This window comes from Saccostrea echinata, unplaced genomic scaffold, assembly GCF_033153115.1.
Source record: "Saccostrea echinata isolate AGI-Se365-2 ecotype Australia unplaced genomic scaffold, CSIRO_AGI_Sech_v1 ptg000028l, whole genome shotgun sequence".
Lineage (NCBI taxonomy): Eukaryota > Metazoa > Mollusca > Bivalvia > Ostreida > Ostreidae > Saccostrea > Saccostrea echinata.
The window spans coordinates 17,685,481-17,703,586 of record NW_026889777.1 but is presented as its reverse complement, the minus strand read 5'-3'; the positions used below and the strand labels follow the sequence as shown (position 1 = coordinate 17,703,586).

The following is an 18,106-nucleotide window of genomic DNA, read 5'->3' as shown; positions in this document are numbered from 1 at the left end:
GTTAGAGGGAGGTATTTTAAGTTAGTCTTTTGTATTTGATTGGTTAAAGTTCTTTTCATTTGATTGGTTAAGCTTCTTGACGTCATTTTGTGTTAGGAGAGGGCGGTGGGAGGTTGGTCTATTTAGCTTGTGGGGTCATCATTTTCTGTTAGAAGGTTTGGGTTAGAGGGAGGTATTTTAAGTTATTCTGTTTGTATTTGATTGGTTAAAGTTCTTTTCATTTGATTGGTTAAGCTTCTTGACGTCATTTTGTGTTAGGAGAGGGCGGTGGGAGGTTGGTCTATTTAGCTTGTGGGGTCATCATTTTCTGTTAGAAGGTTTGGGTTAGAGGGAGGTATTTTAAGTTAGTCTTTTGTATTTGATTGGTTAAAGTTCTTTTCATTTGATTGGTTAAGCTTCTTGACGTCATTTTGTGTTAGGAGAGGGCGGTGGGAGGTTGGTCTATTTAGCTTGTGGGGTCATCATTTTCTGTTAGAAGGTTTGGGTTAGAGGGAGGTATTTTAAGTTAGTCTTTTGTATTTGATTGGTTAAAGTTCTTTTCATTTGATTGGTTAAGCTTCTTGACGTCATTTTGTGTTAGGAGAGGGCGGTGGGAGGTTGGTCTATTTAGCTTGTGGGGTCATCATTTTCTGTTAGAAGGTTTGGGTTAGAGGGAGGTATTTTAAGTTAGTCTTTTCTATTTGATTGGTTAAAGTTCTTTTCATTTGATTGGTTAAGCTTCTTGACGTCATTTTGTGTTAGGAGAGGGCGGTGGGAGGTTGGTCTATTTAGCTTGTGGGGTCATCATTTTCTGTTAGAAGGTTTGGGTTAGAGGGAGGTATTTTAAGTTAGTCTTTTGTATTTGATTGGTTAAAGTTCTTTTCATTTGATTGGTTAAGCTTCTTGACGTCATTTTGTGTTAGGAGAGGGCGGTGGGAGGTTGGTCTATTTAGCTTGTGGGGTCATCATTTTCTGTTAGAAGGTTTGGGTTAGAGGGAGGTATTTTAAGTTAGTCTTTTCTATTTGATTGGTTAAAGTTCTTTTCATTTGATTGGTTAAGCTTCTTGACGTCATTTTGTGTTAGGAGAGGGCGGTGGGAGGTTGGTCTATTTAGCTTGTGGGGTCATCATTTTCTGTTAGAAGGTTTGGGTTAGAGGGAGGTATTTTAAGTTAATCTCCTTGTATTTGATTGGTTAAGCTCCTTGGGGATCAGGAACTTAGAGAATAGATCCTCAGCCCAATAGGGGCTTGTCGTAAGAGGCGACAGAAGGGTGTAGTTTAAGGGGTAGACTTAGGCTCTGAATTTTCTGAGAGGCTGGACTTTAAGTTGGTGTGTGCTTAAAAAGTACAACCTCCCAGAAAATTCTTCCCTTTAGGTGTTAGGAGGGTTGGGTTAGAAGAGGGTCTTTTTAGTTATTCTGTTTGTATTTGATTGGTTAAAGTTCTTTTCATTTGATTGGTTAAGCTTCTTGACGTCATTTTGTGTTAGGAGAGGGCGGTGGGAGGTTGGTCTATTTAGCTTGTGGGGTCATCATTTTCTGTTAGAAGGTTTGGGTTAGAGGGAGGTATTTTAAGTTAGTCTTTTCTATTTGATTGGTTAAAGTTCTTTTCATTTGATTGGTTAAGCTTCTTGACGTCATTTTGTGTTAGGAGAGGGCGGTGGGAGGTTGGTCTATTTAGCTTGTGGGGTCATCATTTTCTGTTAGAAGGTTTGGGTTAGAGGGAGGTATTTTAAGTTAGTCTTTTCTATTTGATTGGTTAAAGTTCTTTTCATTTGATTGGTTAAGCTTCTTGACGTCATTTTGTGTTAGGAGAGGGCGGTGGGAGGTTGGTCTATTTAGCTTGTGGGGTCATCATTTTCTGTTAGAAGGTTTGGGTTAGAGGGAGGTATTTTAAGTTAGTCTTTTCTATTTGGTTGGTTAAAGTTCTTTTCATTTGATTGGTTAAGCTTCTTGACGTCATTTTGTGTTAGGAGAGGGCGGTGGGAGGTTGGTCTATTTAGCTTGTGGGGTCATCATTTTCTGTTAGAAGGTTTGGGTTAGAGGGAGGTATTTTAAGTTAGTCTTTTGTATTTGATTGGTTAAAGTTCTTTTCATTTGATTGGTTAAGCTTCTTGACGTCATTTTGTGTTAGGAGAGGGCGGTGGGAGGTTGGTCTATTTAGCTTGTGGGGTCATCATTTTCTGTTAGAAGGTTTGGGTTAGAGGGAGGTATTTTAAGTTAATCTCCTTGTATTTGATTGGTTAAGCTCCTTGGGGATCAGGAACTTAGAGAATAGATCCTCAGCCCAATAGGGGCTTGTCGTAAGAGGCGACAGAAGGGTGTAGTTTAAGGGGTAGACTTAGGCTCTGAATTTTCTGAGAGGCTGGACTTTAAGTTGGTGTGTGCTTAAAAAGTACAACCTCCCAGAAAATTCTTCCCTTTAGGTGTTAGGAGGGTTGGGTTAGAAGAGGGTCTTTTTAGTTATTCTGTTTGTATTTGATTGGTTAAAGTTCTTTTCATTTGATTGGTTAAGCTTCTTGACGTCATTTTGTGTTAGGAGAGGGCGGTGGGAGGTTGGTCTATTTAGCTTGTGGGGTCATCATTTTCTGTTAGAAGGTTTGGGTTAGAGGGAGGTATTTTAAGTTAGTCTTTTGTATTTGATTGGTTAAAGTTCTTTTCATTTGATTGGTTAAGCTTCTTGACGTCATTTTGTGTTAGGAGAGGGCGGTGGGAGGTTGGTCTATTTAGCTTGTGGGGTCATCATTTTCTGTTAGAAGGTTTGGGTTAGAGGGAGGTATTTTAAGTTATTCTGTTTGTATTTGATTGGTTAAAGTTCTTTTCATTTGATTGGTTAAGCTTCTTGACGTCATTTTGTGTTAGGAGAGGGCGGTGGGAGGTTGGTCTATTTAGCTTGTGGGGTCATCATTTTCTGTTAGAAGGTTTGGGTTAGAGGGAGGTATTTTAAGTTAGTCTTTTGTATTTGATTGGTTAAAGTTCTTTTCATTTGATTGGTTAAGCTTCTTGACGTCATTTTGTGTTAGGAGAGGGCGGTGGGAGGTTGGTCTATTTAGCTTGTGGGGTCATCATTTTCTGTTAGAAGGTTTGGGTTAGAGGGAGGTATTTTAAGTTAGTCTTTTGTATTTGATTGGTTAAAGTTCTTTTCATTTGATTGGTTAAGCTTCTTGACGTCATTTTGTGTTAGGAGAGGGCGGTGGGAGGTTGGTCTATTTAGCTTGTGGGGTCATCATTTTCTGTTAGAAGGTTTGGGTTAGAGGGAGGTATTTTAAGTTAATCTCCTTGTATTTGATTGGTTAAGCTCCTTGGGGATCAGGAACTTAGAGAATAGATCCTCAGCCCAATAGGGGCTTGTCGTAAGAGGCGACAGAAGGGTGTAGTTTAAGGGGTAGACTTAGGCTCTGAATTTTCTGAGAGGCTGGACTTTAAGTTGGTGTGTGCTTAAAAAGTACAACCTCCCAGAAAATTCTTCCCTTTAGGTGTTAGGAGGGTTGGGTTAGAAGAGGGTCTTTTTAGTTATTCTGTTTGTATTTGATTGGTTAAAGTTCTTTTCATTTGATTGGTTAAGCTTCTTGACGTCATTTTGTGTTAGGAGAGGGCGGTGGGAGGTTGGTCTATTTAGCTTGTGGGGTCATCATTTTCTGTTAGAAGGTTTGGGTTAGAGGGAGGTATTTTAAGTTAGTCTTTTGTATTTGATTGGTTAAAGTTCTTTTCATTTGATTGGTTAAGCTTCTTGACGTCATTTTGTGTTAGGAGAGGGCGGTGGGAGGTTGGTCTATTTAGCTTGTGGGGTCATCATTTTCTGTTAGAAGGTTTGGGTTAGAGGGAGGTATTTTAAGTTAGTCTTTTCTATTTGATTGGTTAAAGTTCTTTTCATTTGATTGGTTAAGCTTCTTGACGTCATTTTATGTTAGGAGAGGGCGGTGGGAGGTTGGTCTATTTAGCTTGTGGGGTCATCATTTTCTGTTAGAAGGTTTGGGTTAGAGGGAGGTATTTTAAGTTAGTCTTTTGTATTTGATTGGTTAAAGTTCTTTTCATTTGATTGGTTAAGCTTCTTGACGTCATTTTGTGTTAGGAGAGGGCGGTGGGAGGTTGGTCTATTTAGCTTGTGGGGTCATCATTTTCTGTTAGAAGGTTTGGGTTAGAGGGAGGTATTTTAAGTTAGTCTTTTCTATTTGATTGGTTAAAGTTCTTTTCATTTGATTGGTTAAGCTTCTTGACGTCATTTTGTGTTAGGAGAGGGCGGTGGGAGGTTGGTCTATTTAGCTTGTGGGGTCATCATTTTCTGTTAGAAGGTTTGGGTTAGAGGGAGGTATTTTAAGTTAGTCTTTTCTATTTGATTGGTTAAAGTTCTTTTCATTTGATTGGTTAAGCTTCTTGACGTCATTTTGTGTTAGGAGAGGGCGGTGGGAGGTTGGTCTATTTAGCTTGTGGGGTCATCATTTTCTGTTAGAAGGTTTGGGTTAGAGGGAGGTATTTTAAGTTAATCTCCTTGTATTTGATTGGTTAAGCTCCTTGGGGATCAGGAACTTAGAGAATAGATCCTCAGCCCAATAGGGGCTTGTCGTAAGAGGCGACAGAAGGGTGTAGTTTAAGGGGTAGACTTAGGCTCTGAATTTTCTGAGAGGCTGGACTTTAAGTTGGTGTGTGCTTAAAAAGTACAACCTCCCAGAAAATTCTTCCCTTTAGGTGTTAGGAGGGTTGGGTTAGAAGAGGGTCTTTTTAGTTATTCTGTTTGTATTTGATTGGTTAAAGTTCTTTTCATTTGATTGGTTAAGCTTCTTGACGTCATTTTGTGTTAGGAGAGGGCGGTGGGAGGTTGGTCTATTTAGCTTGTGGGGTCATCATTTTCTGTTAGAAGGTTTGGGTTAGAGGGAGGTATTTTAAGTTAGTCTTTTCTATTTGATTGGTTAAAGTTCTTTTCATTTGATTGGTTAAGCTTCTTGACGTCATTTTGTGTTAGGAGAGGGCGGTGGGAGGTTGGTCTATTTAGCTTGTGGGGTCATCATTTTCTGTTAGAAGGTTTGGGTTAGAGGGAGGTATTTTAAGTTAGTCTTTTGTATTTGATTGGTTAAAGTTCTTTTCATTTGATTGGTTAAGCTTCTTGACGTCATTTTGTGTTAGGAGAGGGCGGTGGGAGGTTGGTCTATTTAGCTTGTGGGGTCATCATTTTCTGTTAGAAGGTTTGGGTTAGAGGGAGGTATTTTAAGTTAGTCTTTTCTATTTGGTTGGTTAAAGTTCTTTTCATTTGATTGGTTAAGCTTCTTGACGTCATTTTGTGTTAGGAGAGGGCGGTGGGAGGTTGGTCTATTTAGCTTGTGGGGTCATCATTTTCTGTTAGAAGGTTTGGGTTAGAGGGAGGTATTTTAAGTTAGTCTTTTCTATTTGATTGGTTAAAGTTCTTTTCATTTGATTGGTTAAGCTTCTTGACGTCATTTTATGTTAGGAGAGGGCGGTGGGAGGTTGGTCTATTTAGCTTGTGGGGTCATCATTTTCTGTTAGAAGGTTTGGGTTAGAGGGAGGTATTTTAAGTTAATCTCCTTGTATTTGATTGGTTAAGCTCCTTGGGGATCAGGAACTTAGAGAATAGATCCTCAGCCCAATAGGGGCTTGTCGTAAGAGGCGACAGAAGGGTGTAGTTTAAGGGGTAGACTTAGGCTCTGAATTTTCTGAGAGGCTGGACTTTAAGTTGGTGTGTGCTTAAAAAGTACAACCTCCCAGAAAATTCTTCCCTTTAGGTGTTAGGAGGGTTGGGTTAGAAGAGGGTCTTTTTAGTTATTCTGTTTGTATTTGATTGGTTAAAGTTCTTTTCATTTGATTGGTTAAGCTTCTTGACGTCATTTTGTGTTAGGAGAGGGCGGTGGGAGGTTGGTCTATTTAGCTTGTGGGGTCATCATTTTCTGTTAGAAGGTTTGGGTTAGAGGGAGGTATTTTAAGTTAGTCTTTTCTATTTGATTGGTTAAAGTTCTTTTCATTTGATTGGTTAAGCTTCTTGACGTCATTTTGTGTTAGGAGAGGGCGGTGGGAGGTTGGTCTATTTAGCTTGTGGGGTCATCATTTTCTGTTAGAAGGTTTGGGTTAGAGGGAGGTATTTTAAGTTAGTCTTTTCTATTTGATTGGTTAAAGTTCTTTTCATTTGATTGGTTAAGCTTCTTGACGTCATTTTGTGTTAGGAGAGGGCGGTGGGAGGTTGGTCTATTTAGCTTGTGGGGTCATCATTTTCTGTTAGAAGGTTTGGGTTAGAGGGAGGTATTTTAAGTTAGTCTTTTCTATTTGATTGGTTAAAGTTCTTTTCATTTGATTGGTTAAGTTTCTTGACGTCATTTTGTGTTAGGAGAGGGCGGTGGGAGGTTGGTCTATTTAGCTTGTGGGGTCATCATTTTCTGTTAGAAGGTTTGGGTTAGAGGGAGGTATTTTAAGTTAGTCTTTTCTATTTGATTGGTTAAAGTTCTTTTCATTTGATTGGTTAAGTTTCTTGACGTCATTTTGTGTTAGGAGAGGGCGGTGGGAGGTTGGTCTATTTAGCTTGTGGGGTCATCATTTTCTGTTAGAAGGTTTGGGTTAGAGGGAGGTATTTTAAGTTAGTCTTTTGTATTTGATTGGTTAAAGTTCTTTTCATTTGATTGGTTAAGTTTCTTGACGTCATTTTGTGTTAGGAGAGGGCGGTGGGAGGTTGGTCTATTTAGCTTGTGGGGTCATCATTTTCTGTTAGAAGGTTTGGGTTAGAGGGAGGTATTTTAAGTTAGTCTTTTGTATTTGATTGGTTAAAGTTCTTTTCATTTGATTGGTTAAGCTTCTTGACGTCATTTTGTGTTAGGAGAGGGCGGTGGGAGGTTGGTCTATTTAGCTTGTGGGGTCATCATTTTCTGTTAGAAGGTTTGGGTTAGAGGGAGGTATTTTAAGTTAGTCTTTTGTATTTGATTGGTTAAAGTTCTTTTCATTTGATTGGTTAAGCTTCTTGACGTCATTTTGTGTTAGGAGAGGGCGGTGGGAGGTTGGTCTATTTAGCTTGTGGGGTCATCATTTTCTGTTAGAAGGTTTGGGTTAGAGGGAGGTATTTTAAGTTAGTCTTTTCTATTTGATTGGTTAAAGTTCTTTTCATTTGATTGGTTAAGCTTCTTGACGTCATTTTATGTTAGGAGAGGGCGGTGGGAGGTTGGTCTATTTAGCTTGTGGGGTCATCATTTTCTGTTAGAAGGTTTGGGTTAGAGGGAGGTATTTTAAGTTAGTCTTTTGTATTTGATTGGTTAAAGTTCTTTTCATTTGATTGGTTAAGCTTCTTGACGTCATTTTGTGTTAGGAGAGGGCGGTGGGAGGTTGGTCTATTTAGCTTGTGGGGTCATCATTTTCTGTTAGAAGGTTTGGGTTAGAGGGAGGTATTTTAAGTTAGTCTTTTGTATTTGATTGGTTAAAGTTCTTTTCATTTGATTGGTTAAGCTTCTTGACGTCATTTTGTGTTAGGAGAGGGCGGTGGGAGGTTGGTCTATTTAGCTTGTGGGGTCATCATTTTCTGTTAGAAGGTTTGGGTTAGAGGGAGGTATTTTAAGTTAGTCTTTTCTATTTGATTGGTTAAAGTTCTTTTCATTTGATTGGTTAAGCTTCTTGACGTCATTTTGTGTTAGGAGAGGGCGGTGGGAGGTTGGTCTATTTAGCTTGTGGGGTCATCATTTTCTGTTAGAAGGTTTGGGTTAGAGGGAGGTATTTTAAGTTAATCTCCTTGTATTTGATTGGTTAAGCTCCTTGGGGATCAGGAACTTAGAGAATAGATCCTCAGCCCAATAGGGGCTTGTCGTAAGAGGCGACAGAAGGGTGTAGTTTAAGGGGTAGACTTAGGCTCTGAATTTTCTGAGAGGCTGGACTTTAAGTTGGTGTGTGCTTAAAAAGTACAACCTCCCAGAAAATTCTTCCCTTTAGGTGTTAGGAGGGTTGGGTTAGAAGAGGGTCTTTTTAGTTATTCTGTTTGTATTTGATTGGTTAAAGTTCTTTTCATTTGATTGGTTAAGCTTCTTGACGTCATTTTGTGTTAGGAGAGGGCGGTGGGAGGTTGGTCTATTTAGCTTGTGGGGTCATCATTTTCTGTTAGAAGGTTTGGGTTAGAGGGAGGTATTTTAAGTTAGTCTTTTCTATTTGATTGGTTAAAGTTCTTTTCATTTGATTGGTTAAGCTTCTTGACGTCATTTTATGTTAGGAGAGGGCGGTGGGAGGTTGGTCTATTTAGCTTGTGGGGTCATCATTTTCTGTTAGAAGGTTTGGGTTAGAGGGAGGTATTTTAAGTTAGTCTTTTCTATTTGATTGGTTAAAGTTCTTTTCATTTGATTGGTTAAGCTTCTTGACGTCATTTTGTGTTAGGAGAGGGCGGTGGGAGGTTGGTCTATTTAGCTTGTGGGGTCATCATTTTCTGTTAGAAGGTTTGGGTTAGAGGGAGGTATTTTAAGTTAGTCTTTTGTATTTGATTGGTTAAAGTTCTTTTCATTTGATTGGTTAAGCTTCTTGACGTCATTTTGTGTTAGGAGAGGGCGGTGGGAGGTTGGTCTATTTAGCTTGTGGGGTCATCATTTTCTGTTAGAAGGTTTGGGTTAGAGGGAGGTATTTTAAGTTAGTCTTTTCTATTTGATTGGTTAAAGTTCTTTTCATTTGATTGGTTAAGCTTCTTGACGTCATTTTGTGTTAGGAGAGGGCGGTGGGAGGTTGGTCTATTTAGCTTGTGGGGTCATCATTTTCTGTTAGAAGGTTTGGGTTAGAGGGAGGTATTTTAAGTTAATCTCCTTGTATTTGATTGGTTAAGCTCCTTGGGGATCAGGAACTTAGAGAATAGATCCTCAGCCCAATAGGGGCTTGTCGTAAGAGGCGACAGAAGGGTGTAGTTTAAGGGGTAGACTTAGGCTCTGAATTTTCTGAGAGGCTGGACTTTAAGTTGGTGTGTGCTTAAAAAGTACAACCTCCCAGAAAATTCTTCCCTTTAGGTGTTAGGAGGGTTGGGTTAGAAGAGGGTCTTTTTAGTTATTCTGTTTGTATTTGATTGGTTAAAGTTCTTTTCATTTGATTGGTTAAGCTTCTTGACGTCATTTTGTGTTAGGAGAGGGCGGTGGGAGGTTGGTCTATTTAGCTTGTGGGGTCATCATTTTCTGTTAGAAGGTTTGGGTTAGAGGGAGGTATTTTAAGTTAGTCTTTTCTATTTGATTGGTTAAAGTTCTTTTCATTTGATTGGTTAAGCTTCTTGACGTCATTTTGTGTTAGGAGAGGGCGGTGGGAGGTTGGTCTATTTAGCTTGTGGGGTCATCATTTTCTGTTAGAAGGTTTGGGTTAGAGGGAGGTATTTTAAGTTAGTCTTTTCTATTTGATTGGTTAAAGTTCTTTTCATTTGATTGGTTAAGCTTCTTGACGTCATTTTGTGTTAGGAGAGGGCGGTGGGAGGTTGGTCTATTTAGCTTGTGGGGTCATCATTTTCTGTTAGAAGGTTTGGGTTAGAGGGAGGTATTTTAAGTTAGTCTTTTCTATTTGATTGGTTAAAGTTCTTTTCATTTGATTGGTTAAGTTTCTTGACGTCATTTTGTGTTAGGAGAGGGCGGTGGGAGGTTGGTCTATTTAGCTTGTGGGGTCATCATTTTCTGTTAGAAGGTTTGGGTTAGAGGGAGGTATTTTAAGTTAGTCTTTTGTATTTGATTGGTTAAAGTTCTTTTCATTTGATTGGTTAAGTTTCTTGACGTCATTTTGTGTTAGGAGAGGGCGGTGGGAGGTTGGTCTATTTAGCTTGTGGGGTCATCATTTTCTGTTAGAAGGTTTGGGTTAGAGGGAGGTATTTTAAGTTAGTCTTTTGTATTTGATTGGTTAAAGTTCTTTTCATTTGATTGGTTAAGCTTCTTGACGTCATTTTGTGTTAGGAGAGGGCGGTGGGAGGTTGGTCTATTTAGCTTGTGGGGTCATCATTTTCTGTTAGAAGGTTTGGGTTAGAGGGAGGTATTTTAAGTTAGTCTTTTGTATTTGATTGGTTAAAGTTCTTTTCATTTGATTGGTTAAGCTTCTTGACGTCATTTTGTGTTAGGAGAGGGCGGTGGGAGGTTGGTCTATTTAGCTTGTGGGGTCATCATTTTCTGTTAGAAGGTTTGGGTTAGAGGGAGGTATTTTAAGTTAGTCTTTTCTATTTGATTGGTTAAAGTTCTTTTCATTTGATTGGTTAAGCTTCTTGACGTCATTTTATGTTAGGAGAGGGCGGTGGGAGGTTGGTCTATTTAGCTTGTGGGGTCATCATTTTCTGTTAGAAGGTTTGGGTTAGAGGGAGGTATTTTAAGTTAGTCTTTTCTATTTGATTGGTTAAAGTTCTTTTCATTTGATTGGTTAAGCTTCTTGACGTCATTTTGTGTTAGGAGAGGGCGGTGGGAGGTTGGTCTATTTAGCTTGTGGGGTCATCATTTTCTGTTAGAAGGTTTGGGTTAGAGGGAGGTATTTTAAGTTAGTCTTTTCTATTTGATTGGTTAAAGTTCTTTTCATTTGATTGGTTAAGCTTCTTGACGTCATTTTGTGTTAGGAGAGGGCGGTGGGAGGTTGGTCTATTTAGCTTGTGGGGTCATCATTTTCTGTTAGAAGGTTTGGGTTAGAGGGAGGTATTTTAAGTTAGTCTTTTCTATTTGATTGGTTAAAGTTCTTTTCATTTGATTGGTTAAGCTTCTTGACGTCATTTTGTGTTAGGAGAGGGCGGTGGGAGGTTGGTCTATTTAGCTTGTGGGGTCATCATTTTCTGTTAGAAGGTTTGGGTTAGAGGGAGGTATTTTAAGTTAATCTCCTTGTATTTGATTGGTTAAAGTTCTTTTCATTTGATTGGTTAAGCTTCTTGACGTCATTTTGTGTTAGGAGAGGGCGGTGGGAGGTTGGTCTATTTAGCTTGTGGGGTCATCATTTTCTGTTAGAAGGTTTGGGTTAGAGGGAGGTATTTTAAGTTAATCTCCTTGTATTTGATTGGTTAAGCTCCTTGGGGATCAGGAACTTAGAGAATAGATCCTCAGCCCAATAGGGGCTTGTCGTAAGAGGCGACAGAAGGGTGTAGTTTAAGGGGTAGACTTAGGCTCTGAATTTTCTGAGAGGCTGGACTTTAAGTTGGTGTGTGCTTAAAAAGTACAACCTCCCAGAAAATTCTTCCCTTTAGGTGTTAGGAGGGTTGGGTTAGAAGAGGGTCTTTTTAGTTATTCTGTTTGTATTTGATTGGTTAAAGTTCTTTTCATTTGATTGGTTAAGCTTCTTGACGTCATTTTGTGTTAGGAGAGGGCGGTGGGAGGTTGGTCTATTTAGCTTGTGGGGTCATCATTTTCTGTTAGAAGGTTTGGGTTAGAGGGAGGTATTTTAAGTTAGTCTTTTCTATTTGATTGGTTAAAGTTCTTTTCATTTGATTGGTTAAGTTTCTTGACGTCATTTTGTGTTAGGAGAGGGCGGTGGGAGGTTGGTCTATTTAGCTTGTGGGGTCATCATTTTCTGTTAGAAGGTTTGGGTTAGAGGGAGGTATTTTAAGTTAGTCTTTTCTATTTGATTGGTTAAAGTTCTTTTCATTTGATTGGTTAAGTTTCTTGACGTCATTTTGTGTTAGGAGAGGGCGGTGGGAGGTTGGTCTATTTAGCTTGTGGGGTCATCATTTTCTGTTAGAAGGTTTGGGTTAGAGGGAGGTATTTTAAGTTAGTCTTTTGTATTTGATTGGTTAAAGTTCTTTTCATTTGATTGGTTAAGCTTCTTGACGTCATTTTGTGTTAGGAGAGGGCGGTGGGAGGTTGGTCTATTTAGCTTGTGGGGTCATCATTTTCTGTTAGAAGGTTTGGGTTAGAGGGAGGTATTTTAAGTTAGTCTTTTGTATTTGATTGGTTAAAGTTCTTTTCATTTGATTGGTTAAGCTTCTTGACGTCATTTTATGTTAGGAGAGGGCGGTGGGAGGTTGGTCTATTTAGCTTGTGGGGTCATCATTTTCTGTTAGAAGGTTTGGGTTAGAGGGAGGTATTTTAAGTTAGTCTTTTCTATTTGATTGGTTAAAGTTCTTTTCATTTGATTGGTTAAGCTTCTTGACGTCATTTTGTGTTAGGAGAGGGCGGTGGGAGGTTGGTCTATTTAGCTTGTGGGGTCATCATTTTCTGTTAGAAGGTTTGGGTTAGAGGGAGGTATTTTAAGTTAGTCTTTTCTATTTGATTGGTTAAAGTTCTTTTCATTTGATTGGTTAAGCTTCTTGACGTCATTTTGTGTTAGGAGAGGGCGGTGGGAGGTTGGTCTATTTAGCTTGTGGGGTCATCATTTTCTGTTAGAAGGTTTGGGTTAGAGGGAGGTATTTTAAGTTAGTCTTTTCTATTTGATTGGTTAAAGTTCTTTTCATTTGATTGGTTAAGCTTCTTGACGTCATTTTGTGTTAGGAGAGGGCGGTGGGAGGTTGGTCTATTTAGCTTGTGGGGTCATCATTTTCTGTTAGAAGGTTTGGGTTAGAGGGAGGTATTTTAAGTTAATCTCCTTGTATTTGATTGGTTAAGCTCCTTGGGGATCAGGAACCTAGAGAATAGATCCTCAGCCCAATAGGGGCTTGTCGTAAGAGGCGACAGAAGGGTGTAGTTTAAGGGGTAGACTTAGGCTCTGAATTTTCTGAGAGGCTGGACTTTAAGTTGGTGTGTGCTTAAAAAGTACAACCTCCCAGAAAATTCTTCCCTTTAGGTGTTAGGAGGGTTGGGTTAGAAGAGGGTCTTTTTAGTTATTCTGTTTGTATTTGATTGGTTAAAGTTCTTTTCATTTGATTGGTTAAGCTTCTTGACGTCATTTTGTGTTAGGAGAGGGCGGTGGGAGGTTGGTCTATTTAGCTTGTGGGGTCATCATTTTCTGTTAGAAGGTTTGGGTTAGAGGGAGGTATTTTAAGTTAGTCTTTTCTATTTGATTGGTTAAAGTTCTTTTCATTTGATTGGTTAAGCTTCTTGACGTCATTTTGTGTTAGGAGAGGGCGGTGGGAGGTTGGTCTATTTAGCTTGTGGGGTCATCATTTTCTGTTAGAAGGTTTGGGTTAGAGGGAGGTATTTTAAGTTAGTCTTTTCTATTTGATTGGTTAAAGTTCTTTTCATTTGATTGGTTAAGCTTCTTGACGTCATTTTGTGTTAGGAGAGGGCGGTGGGAGGTTGGTCTATTTAGCTTGTGGGGTCATCATTTTCTGTTAGAAGGTTTGGGTTAGAGGGAGGTATTTTAAGTTAATCTCCTTGTATTTGATTGGTTAAAGTTCTTTTCATTTGATTGGTTAAGCTTCTTGACGTCATTTTGTGTTAGGAGAGGGCGGTGGGAGGTTGGTCTATTTAGCTTGTGGGGTCATCATTTTCTGTTAGAAGGTTTGGGTTAGAGGGAGGTATTTTAAGTTAGTCTTTTCTATTTGATTGGTTAAAGTTCTTTTCATTTGATTGGTTAAGCTTCTTGACGTCATTTTGTGTTAGGAGAGGGCGGTGGGAGGTTGGTCTATTGTGGGGTCACCATTTTGTGTTAGGAGGATTGGGTTAGAGGGTTGTCTTTTAAGTTTGCCCCTTTGTATTAAATAGGTTTAGCCCCTTGGGTTTCAAGGGTTTAGAGAATAGATCCTCAGCCCATTAGGTTCGTGATGTAAGAGGCAACAGAAGGGTGTAGTTTTTGTTCTTAAATGGTAGACTTAAGGCCTAAATTATTAAGGGTTTGTTACACTTCTCCTTCTTTCTATGCTTTTTGCATAGGAGGGGTAATATACACTTTCCTTCTTCTGTCCGGAACCTTAGTTGTAAGAATACAATAATATTGATAACAAAAAATCACTTTTTGTGACATTGATTTCCACATTCTGTGGTTAAAAAAACAAAATTAAAATCCAAAATGTAATTTAAATGCTTTTGAAATTTTTAATGGTCATTTTTAACATTTTTTGGAAGTATTGTATTAAAAGAGAATTAATTGCAACTTTAATATGAATCTTTCACACAATAAGTCTTATTTCTTTATGGTAATTTGGTAAAAATGCATTACCATTACATTAGGCCTGGCTCTTACTGTTCATATGAAACACTGCCAGCTGATTTCTTTCAGAAAAGAAGAATTCAGCATACAATAGATTCTTTTACCAATGTGCCCCCTGGAAAAGGCTACTGGACACAAATATTAGCATTAACATATGTGTACTTTAATTTAGGACAAGTGAGTCAGGTAAGTCAGCACCACTTTTAAACAAACTTATGACAGGTCTAATTAAAAGATTGAGTGATCACTTGATCTTTTTGTTTCACTTTTTAGTCCAAGTGATGATCTGATTGCAATTTTGTCATTTATACAACTACCCTTTTGATATACTTATCATATACTGAGAAACTGATTTGTTTAAACAAAGAGCCATAAACATTTCCAAGGGGAGATAATTCAGAAATGATGAAAATTGGGTTGCAACATTTTAAATCTCAAGCACCACTGGGCCAGACAGATGAAATGTGAAGGTTTTGTGAGATAGTGTTGATTCAAGTTTGTTCAAATCATGATGATTGGGGGGGGGGGGGCACCATGTGCTTTTAAATATGTTGATTTTTTGGCATGTCTTGTGATATTAATGACTTACATTTGAGGTTTGAGTTTTGCATTCATTGTCCCATCGTTATCAAAGTTATTACTTTTAAAGGCAGAGATTTTTCCTGGGTGGTAAATTCCCGGTTAGGGAGGGGCTTATTTTGTACAGGTGTGAATGCCTTGAGTGCTAGCAGTGTACCTGTGATCATTTGTTTCCTAATACCGTGATTTAATACACAATAAAATACCCAAGAAGTCAAACTTTTGGTTTTTTAAGTTTGGATTCACACTTTATACTTTATACGTTCATACCTGGGAGTTCATCTATAATTTATAAAAATAGAGCTGTTAGCTGCATTTTTTGAAGATAAAGGTACAATGTATATCCTAATTTTTGTCACCATGTCAAAACATCTAAACATGCTCAAAGAAAGAGTTGCTTCTAAAGTCTTATCTAAAATATAAAGCAAAATTACAAGGTAGTCATGATTAGAAACTTTAAATTTAATTACATGACATTTCCACTATACATATATAATGGATATTTTTAGCATATCCCAATTAATGTTTTCTCAATTCAGGTTTGAATACTGAATCGATTATACTGTAAATGTAAATTTATTTTGAAAAAAAAAGTTATTTATACCAAAGTTTGATATATTATCATGAAGAAAATTATAGTTATTTCAAATACTAAAAGTTATTATCAAGCTAAAAATTTCCAATAGTAATCATAGTAATACATCTCCATATGTGGAAAATGTCAAAGGACCAAAGGTCACCATGACTGCCAAACAAAGTGTATAGGGTAAACATGGGGACTAGTAAGTAAATGTCAATCAAGTTTTAGCACCTAATGATGGACCTTAATGCACTTGATTGACAGAGGTACACAGACCAGGTATTTTTGAAGGTCGTGCTTAAAATCTCCGCCTTTAAGACTGTATCTTGGGGCCCTTTCGAGTATTAGATTTGGTTCTGTGTGTCTTACATGTATCTTGTCTGTCCATCATTCATGCAATAAAGATTTAAAGTTTTACACTGGAATATATAGGGAAAATCTTCTTTTCAAGAACAACAAAGCCATGATTAGTCATAATGATATGGAAGCATCTTCAGGAAGTGTAGATTCAAATTGTTAAAATCATGATCCCCAGGGTAGGGTGGGCCATAATGATAAAGTTTTACGTAGGACTACATAGAAAAAATCTTTAAAAATCTTTTCTCAAGAACAACAAAGCTATAATTAGTCTTGGGTGATATGGAAGCATCTTCAGATAGTGTAAGATTTAAATTTGTCCAAATCATGACCCTCAGGGCTATGGTTGGGGCCAAAATGGGGGATCAAAGTTGTACATAAGAATATATTTGAAAAAGTCTTCCAACATCTCAAGAATAACAAAGCCATTAATATTAGTAATCTGCTGATGAAGAACGACAAGGTATATTGACTCAGGTAGCATTGTGCCCCATGGGCCTCTTCTTATAGAATTTCCAATCAGAAAAGTGTTTTAACAATCAGACAACTGATACCAGAAAATAAAAAGAAATATATGCATTAAAGAACAGGTCTGGACGATTTCCAAATATAGAAGTCAAGAACGATAACCGTGAATTGCTATAAATACACAGAATAAAGAAGGTGCAAATCCTTCTGACCAATCAGATAACAGCATTTAGACAAACCCATGAGCAAATAAATAAAACACGTGGTTTTAAAGTTTTCTGCTCAAAAGATTTTTTAAAACAAACTTTTTGTAAACTTCATGCACATTTACGAATGATATAGTATACTTGACAATTCTACCGTGAACAAACCGACTTGAAAGCTTAGAATAAATTCTAAGTGGGATTAAAAATTTGTCACTACGAGGTAGCAATCCCAAAAGTTTAACTTGTGCTAAGAAATTTAATGTAAATACGGCAGATTTTCAGTTTTTAGAACCTGACATGAAAATGTTTTTGTATGGGAATATAACAGTCTTACATGTAATTATTTCCTGAGTGCTTATTACAAAATCGTCCATGCAGTTTCTGGTATGCGAGGTAAGATACGGTGATAAAAAGCATTCATCTACATTCCCTTTTCTCCACGTTTTACACCTTTCCTTATGTCCATTTAAAGTGTATATAACATGGTTTTCGGCACTTATGAAACCCGTGTTATTCTAAAATGACATGTAATCCAAACGATGAATACTCTATATCTATACGCATGGAAACTACGCGTTATTGATGAAAATCGGACGTCAAAGCAAAATTATATTTACCAACGAAGAGTATGTTCTGGTAAATGTTATAATTGTACTTGACAATAGCTTGACAATGTGATCTATTCTTCCGTAAACGATCGCATTGTTACATGCATTAATTTTTTTTTTCTTTTCCAAGATGAAAATGTCAAGTTTGTTCACGGTAAATATGTGGGGAATACCTTATTCTTCCAAACTTTTCATCTTACTTCTAAAGATTTTTTGTCAAAAAAATCTTTCTGATGAAAAAAACAAAAGCACGTGTTCTCTTTTTGTTCCTTTGAAATATGTTTTGGGGTGAGTAAAAATGCTGTTTTCTGATTTGGCGGAGAAATATTTACGTGTATATGATGTATATTTATAGCAACTTTCAGTTATCGATCTTGACTTCCATATTTGGAAATCGTCCAGACCTGAAGAAAGGTAAATGTTTGTACTACACAGTTGATTCAACTCAAAATGAATTATGACTTTTTCTTTTAGAGAGGGATTGTGACATAGTGTAGATTGCTGACACTTGTTGGAAGGATACCTTTCAGTTACCTACAATTCTACCAACTGGAAAAATCAGTACTAATGCCACTTGTGTTACTGGACTATTAGTCGAGGATGGAGTTCTTTATTGAAACAGTTCTCAAGTACTGACTAACAGCTCGACTTCATGAATTTTACAAAACAGTGCTCAAGTATTGACTTTCATCGTAATGGACTCCACAAAACGGTACTCTAGTACAGACTGTATCTCTCCATACCGAACTTCCTTTTTTTTTTTTTTACCTTATTTGATTAAATTTAGCAATTTTTGTGGTAGTACTCATAACTGTAAAAATTTAACTGAATAAAAGATTAACTGTGAAATAAGAAGAATGTTTCTTTTACACACTGCCATTTTCATCTCATCAGCTGTCAAGTAAGCTTTTCTGATCACCCGTGCTTGATGTATGTCTATATGTATATTAGTCCATCTATTACTAGTAACTTTCCACTTTTTAAAAAAACTTTTTCTTGCGAACTACTATCCATGGGTAAAAAGACTTCAATATTTTTCGAAGGAAGGACCATGCCCAATTCAAAGGAGAGATAATCAAGAAAATGCAAAATTGGGGTCATCAAAAATTCCTCGGGAACCTCTGAGCTAGGAGTATACGATATGGCCTACAATAAAAAGCATTTACAAACATCCAAAAATATTTCAATATTTTATGATATTTAGTAAATCTAGCTATAAATAAATACAAGTTATTAGGTCACCTGAGTCACTCAGGTGACCTATTGCTATCTGTTTTCGTCCGTCGTGCGTTAACTTTTGAACATTTTTAGCTTCTTCTCTGAAACCACTGAACCATTTTCAACCAAATTTGGCAT

The 18,106-nt window shown here is 37.6% G+C and overlaps 1 long non-coding RNA gene across 1 annotated transcript in view; it reads left to right on the top strand.

Moving 5' to 3' along the window:
- The window catches only part of LOC133194202 (uncharacterized), an 83,734-nt gene extending 66,135 nt beyond the window's left edge, over positions 1–17,599 (top strand). Inside the window, exons 4-5 of the long non-coding RNA XR_009722054.1 lie at positions 14,022–14,138; positions 17,225–17,599. This is a non-coding gene — a long non-coding RNA (uncharacterized LOC133194202). The remainder of the gene's footprint in view (positions 1–14,021; positions 14,139–17,224) is intronic.
- Positions 17,600–18,106: the final 507 nt, after the last annotated feature.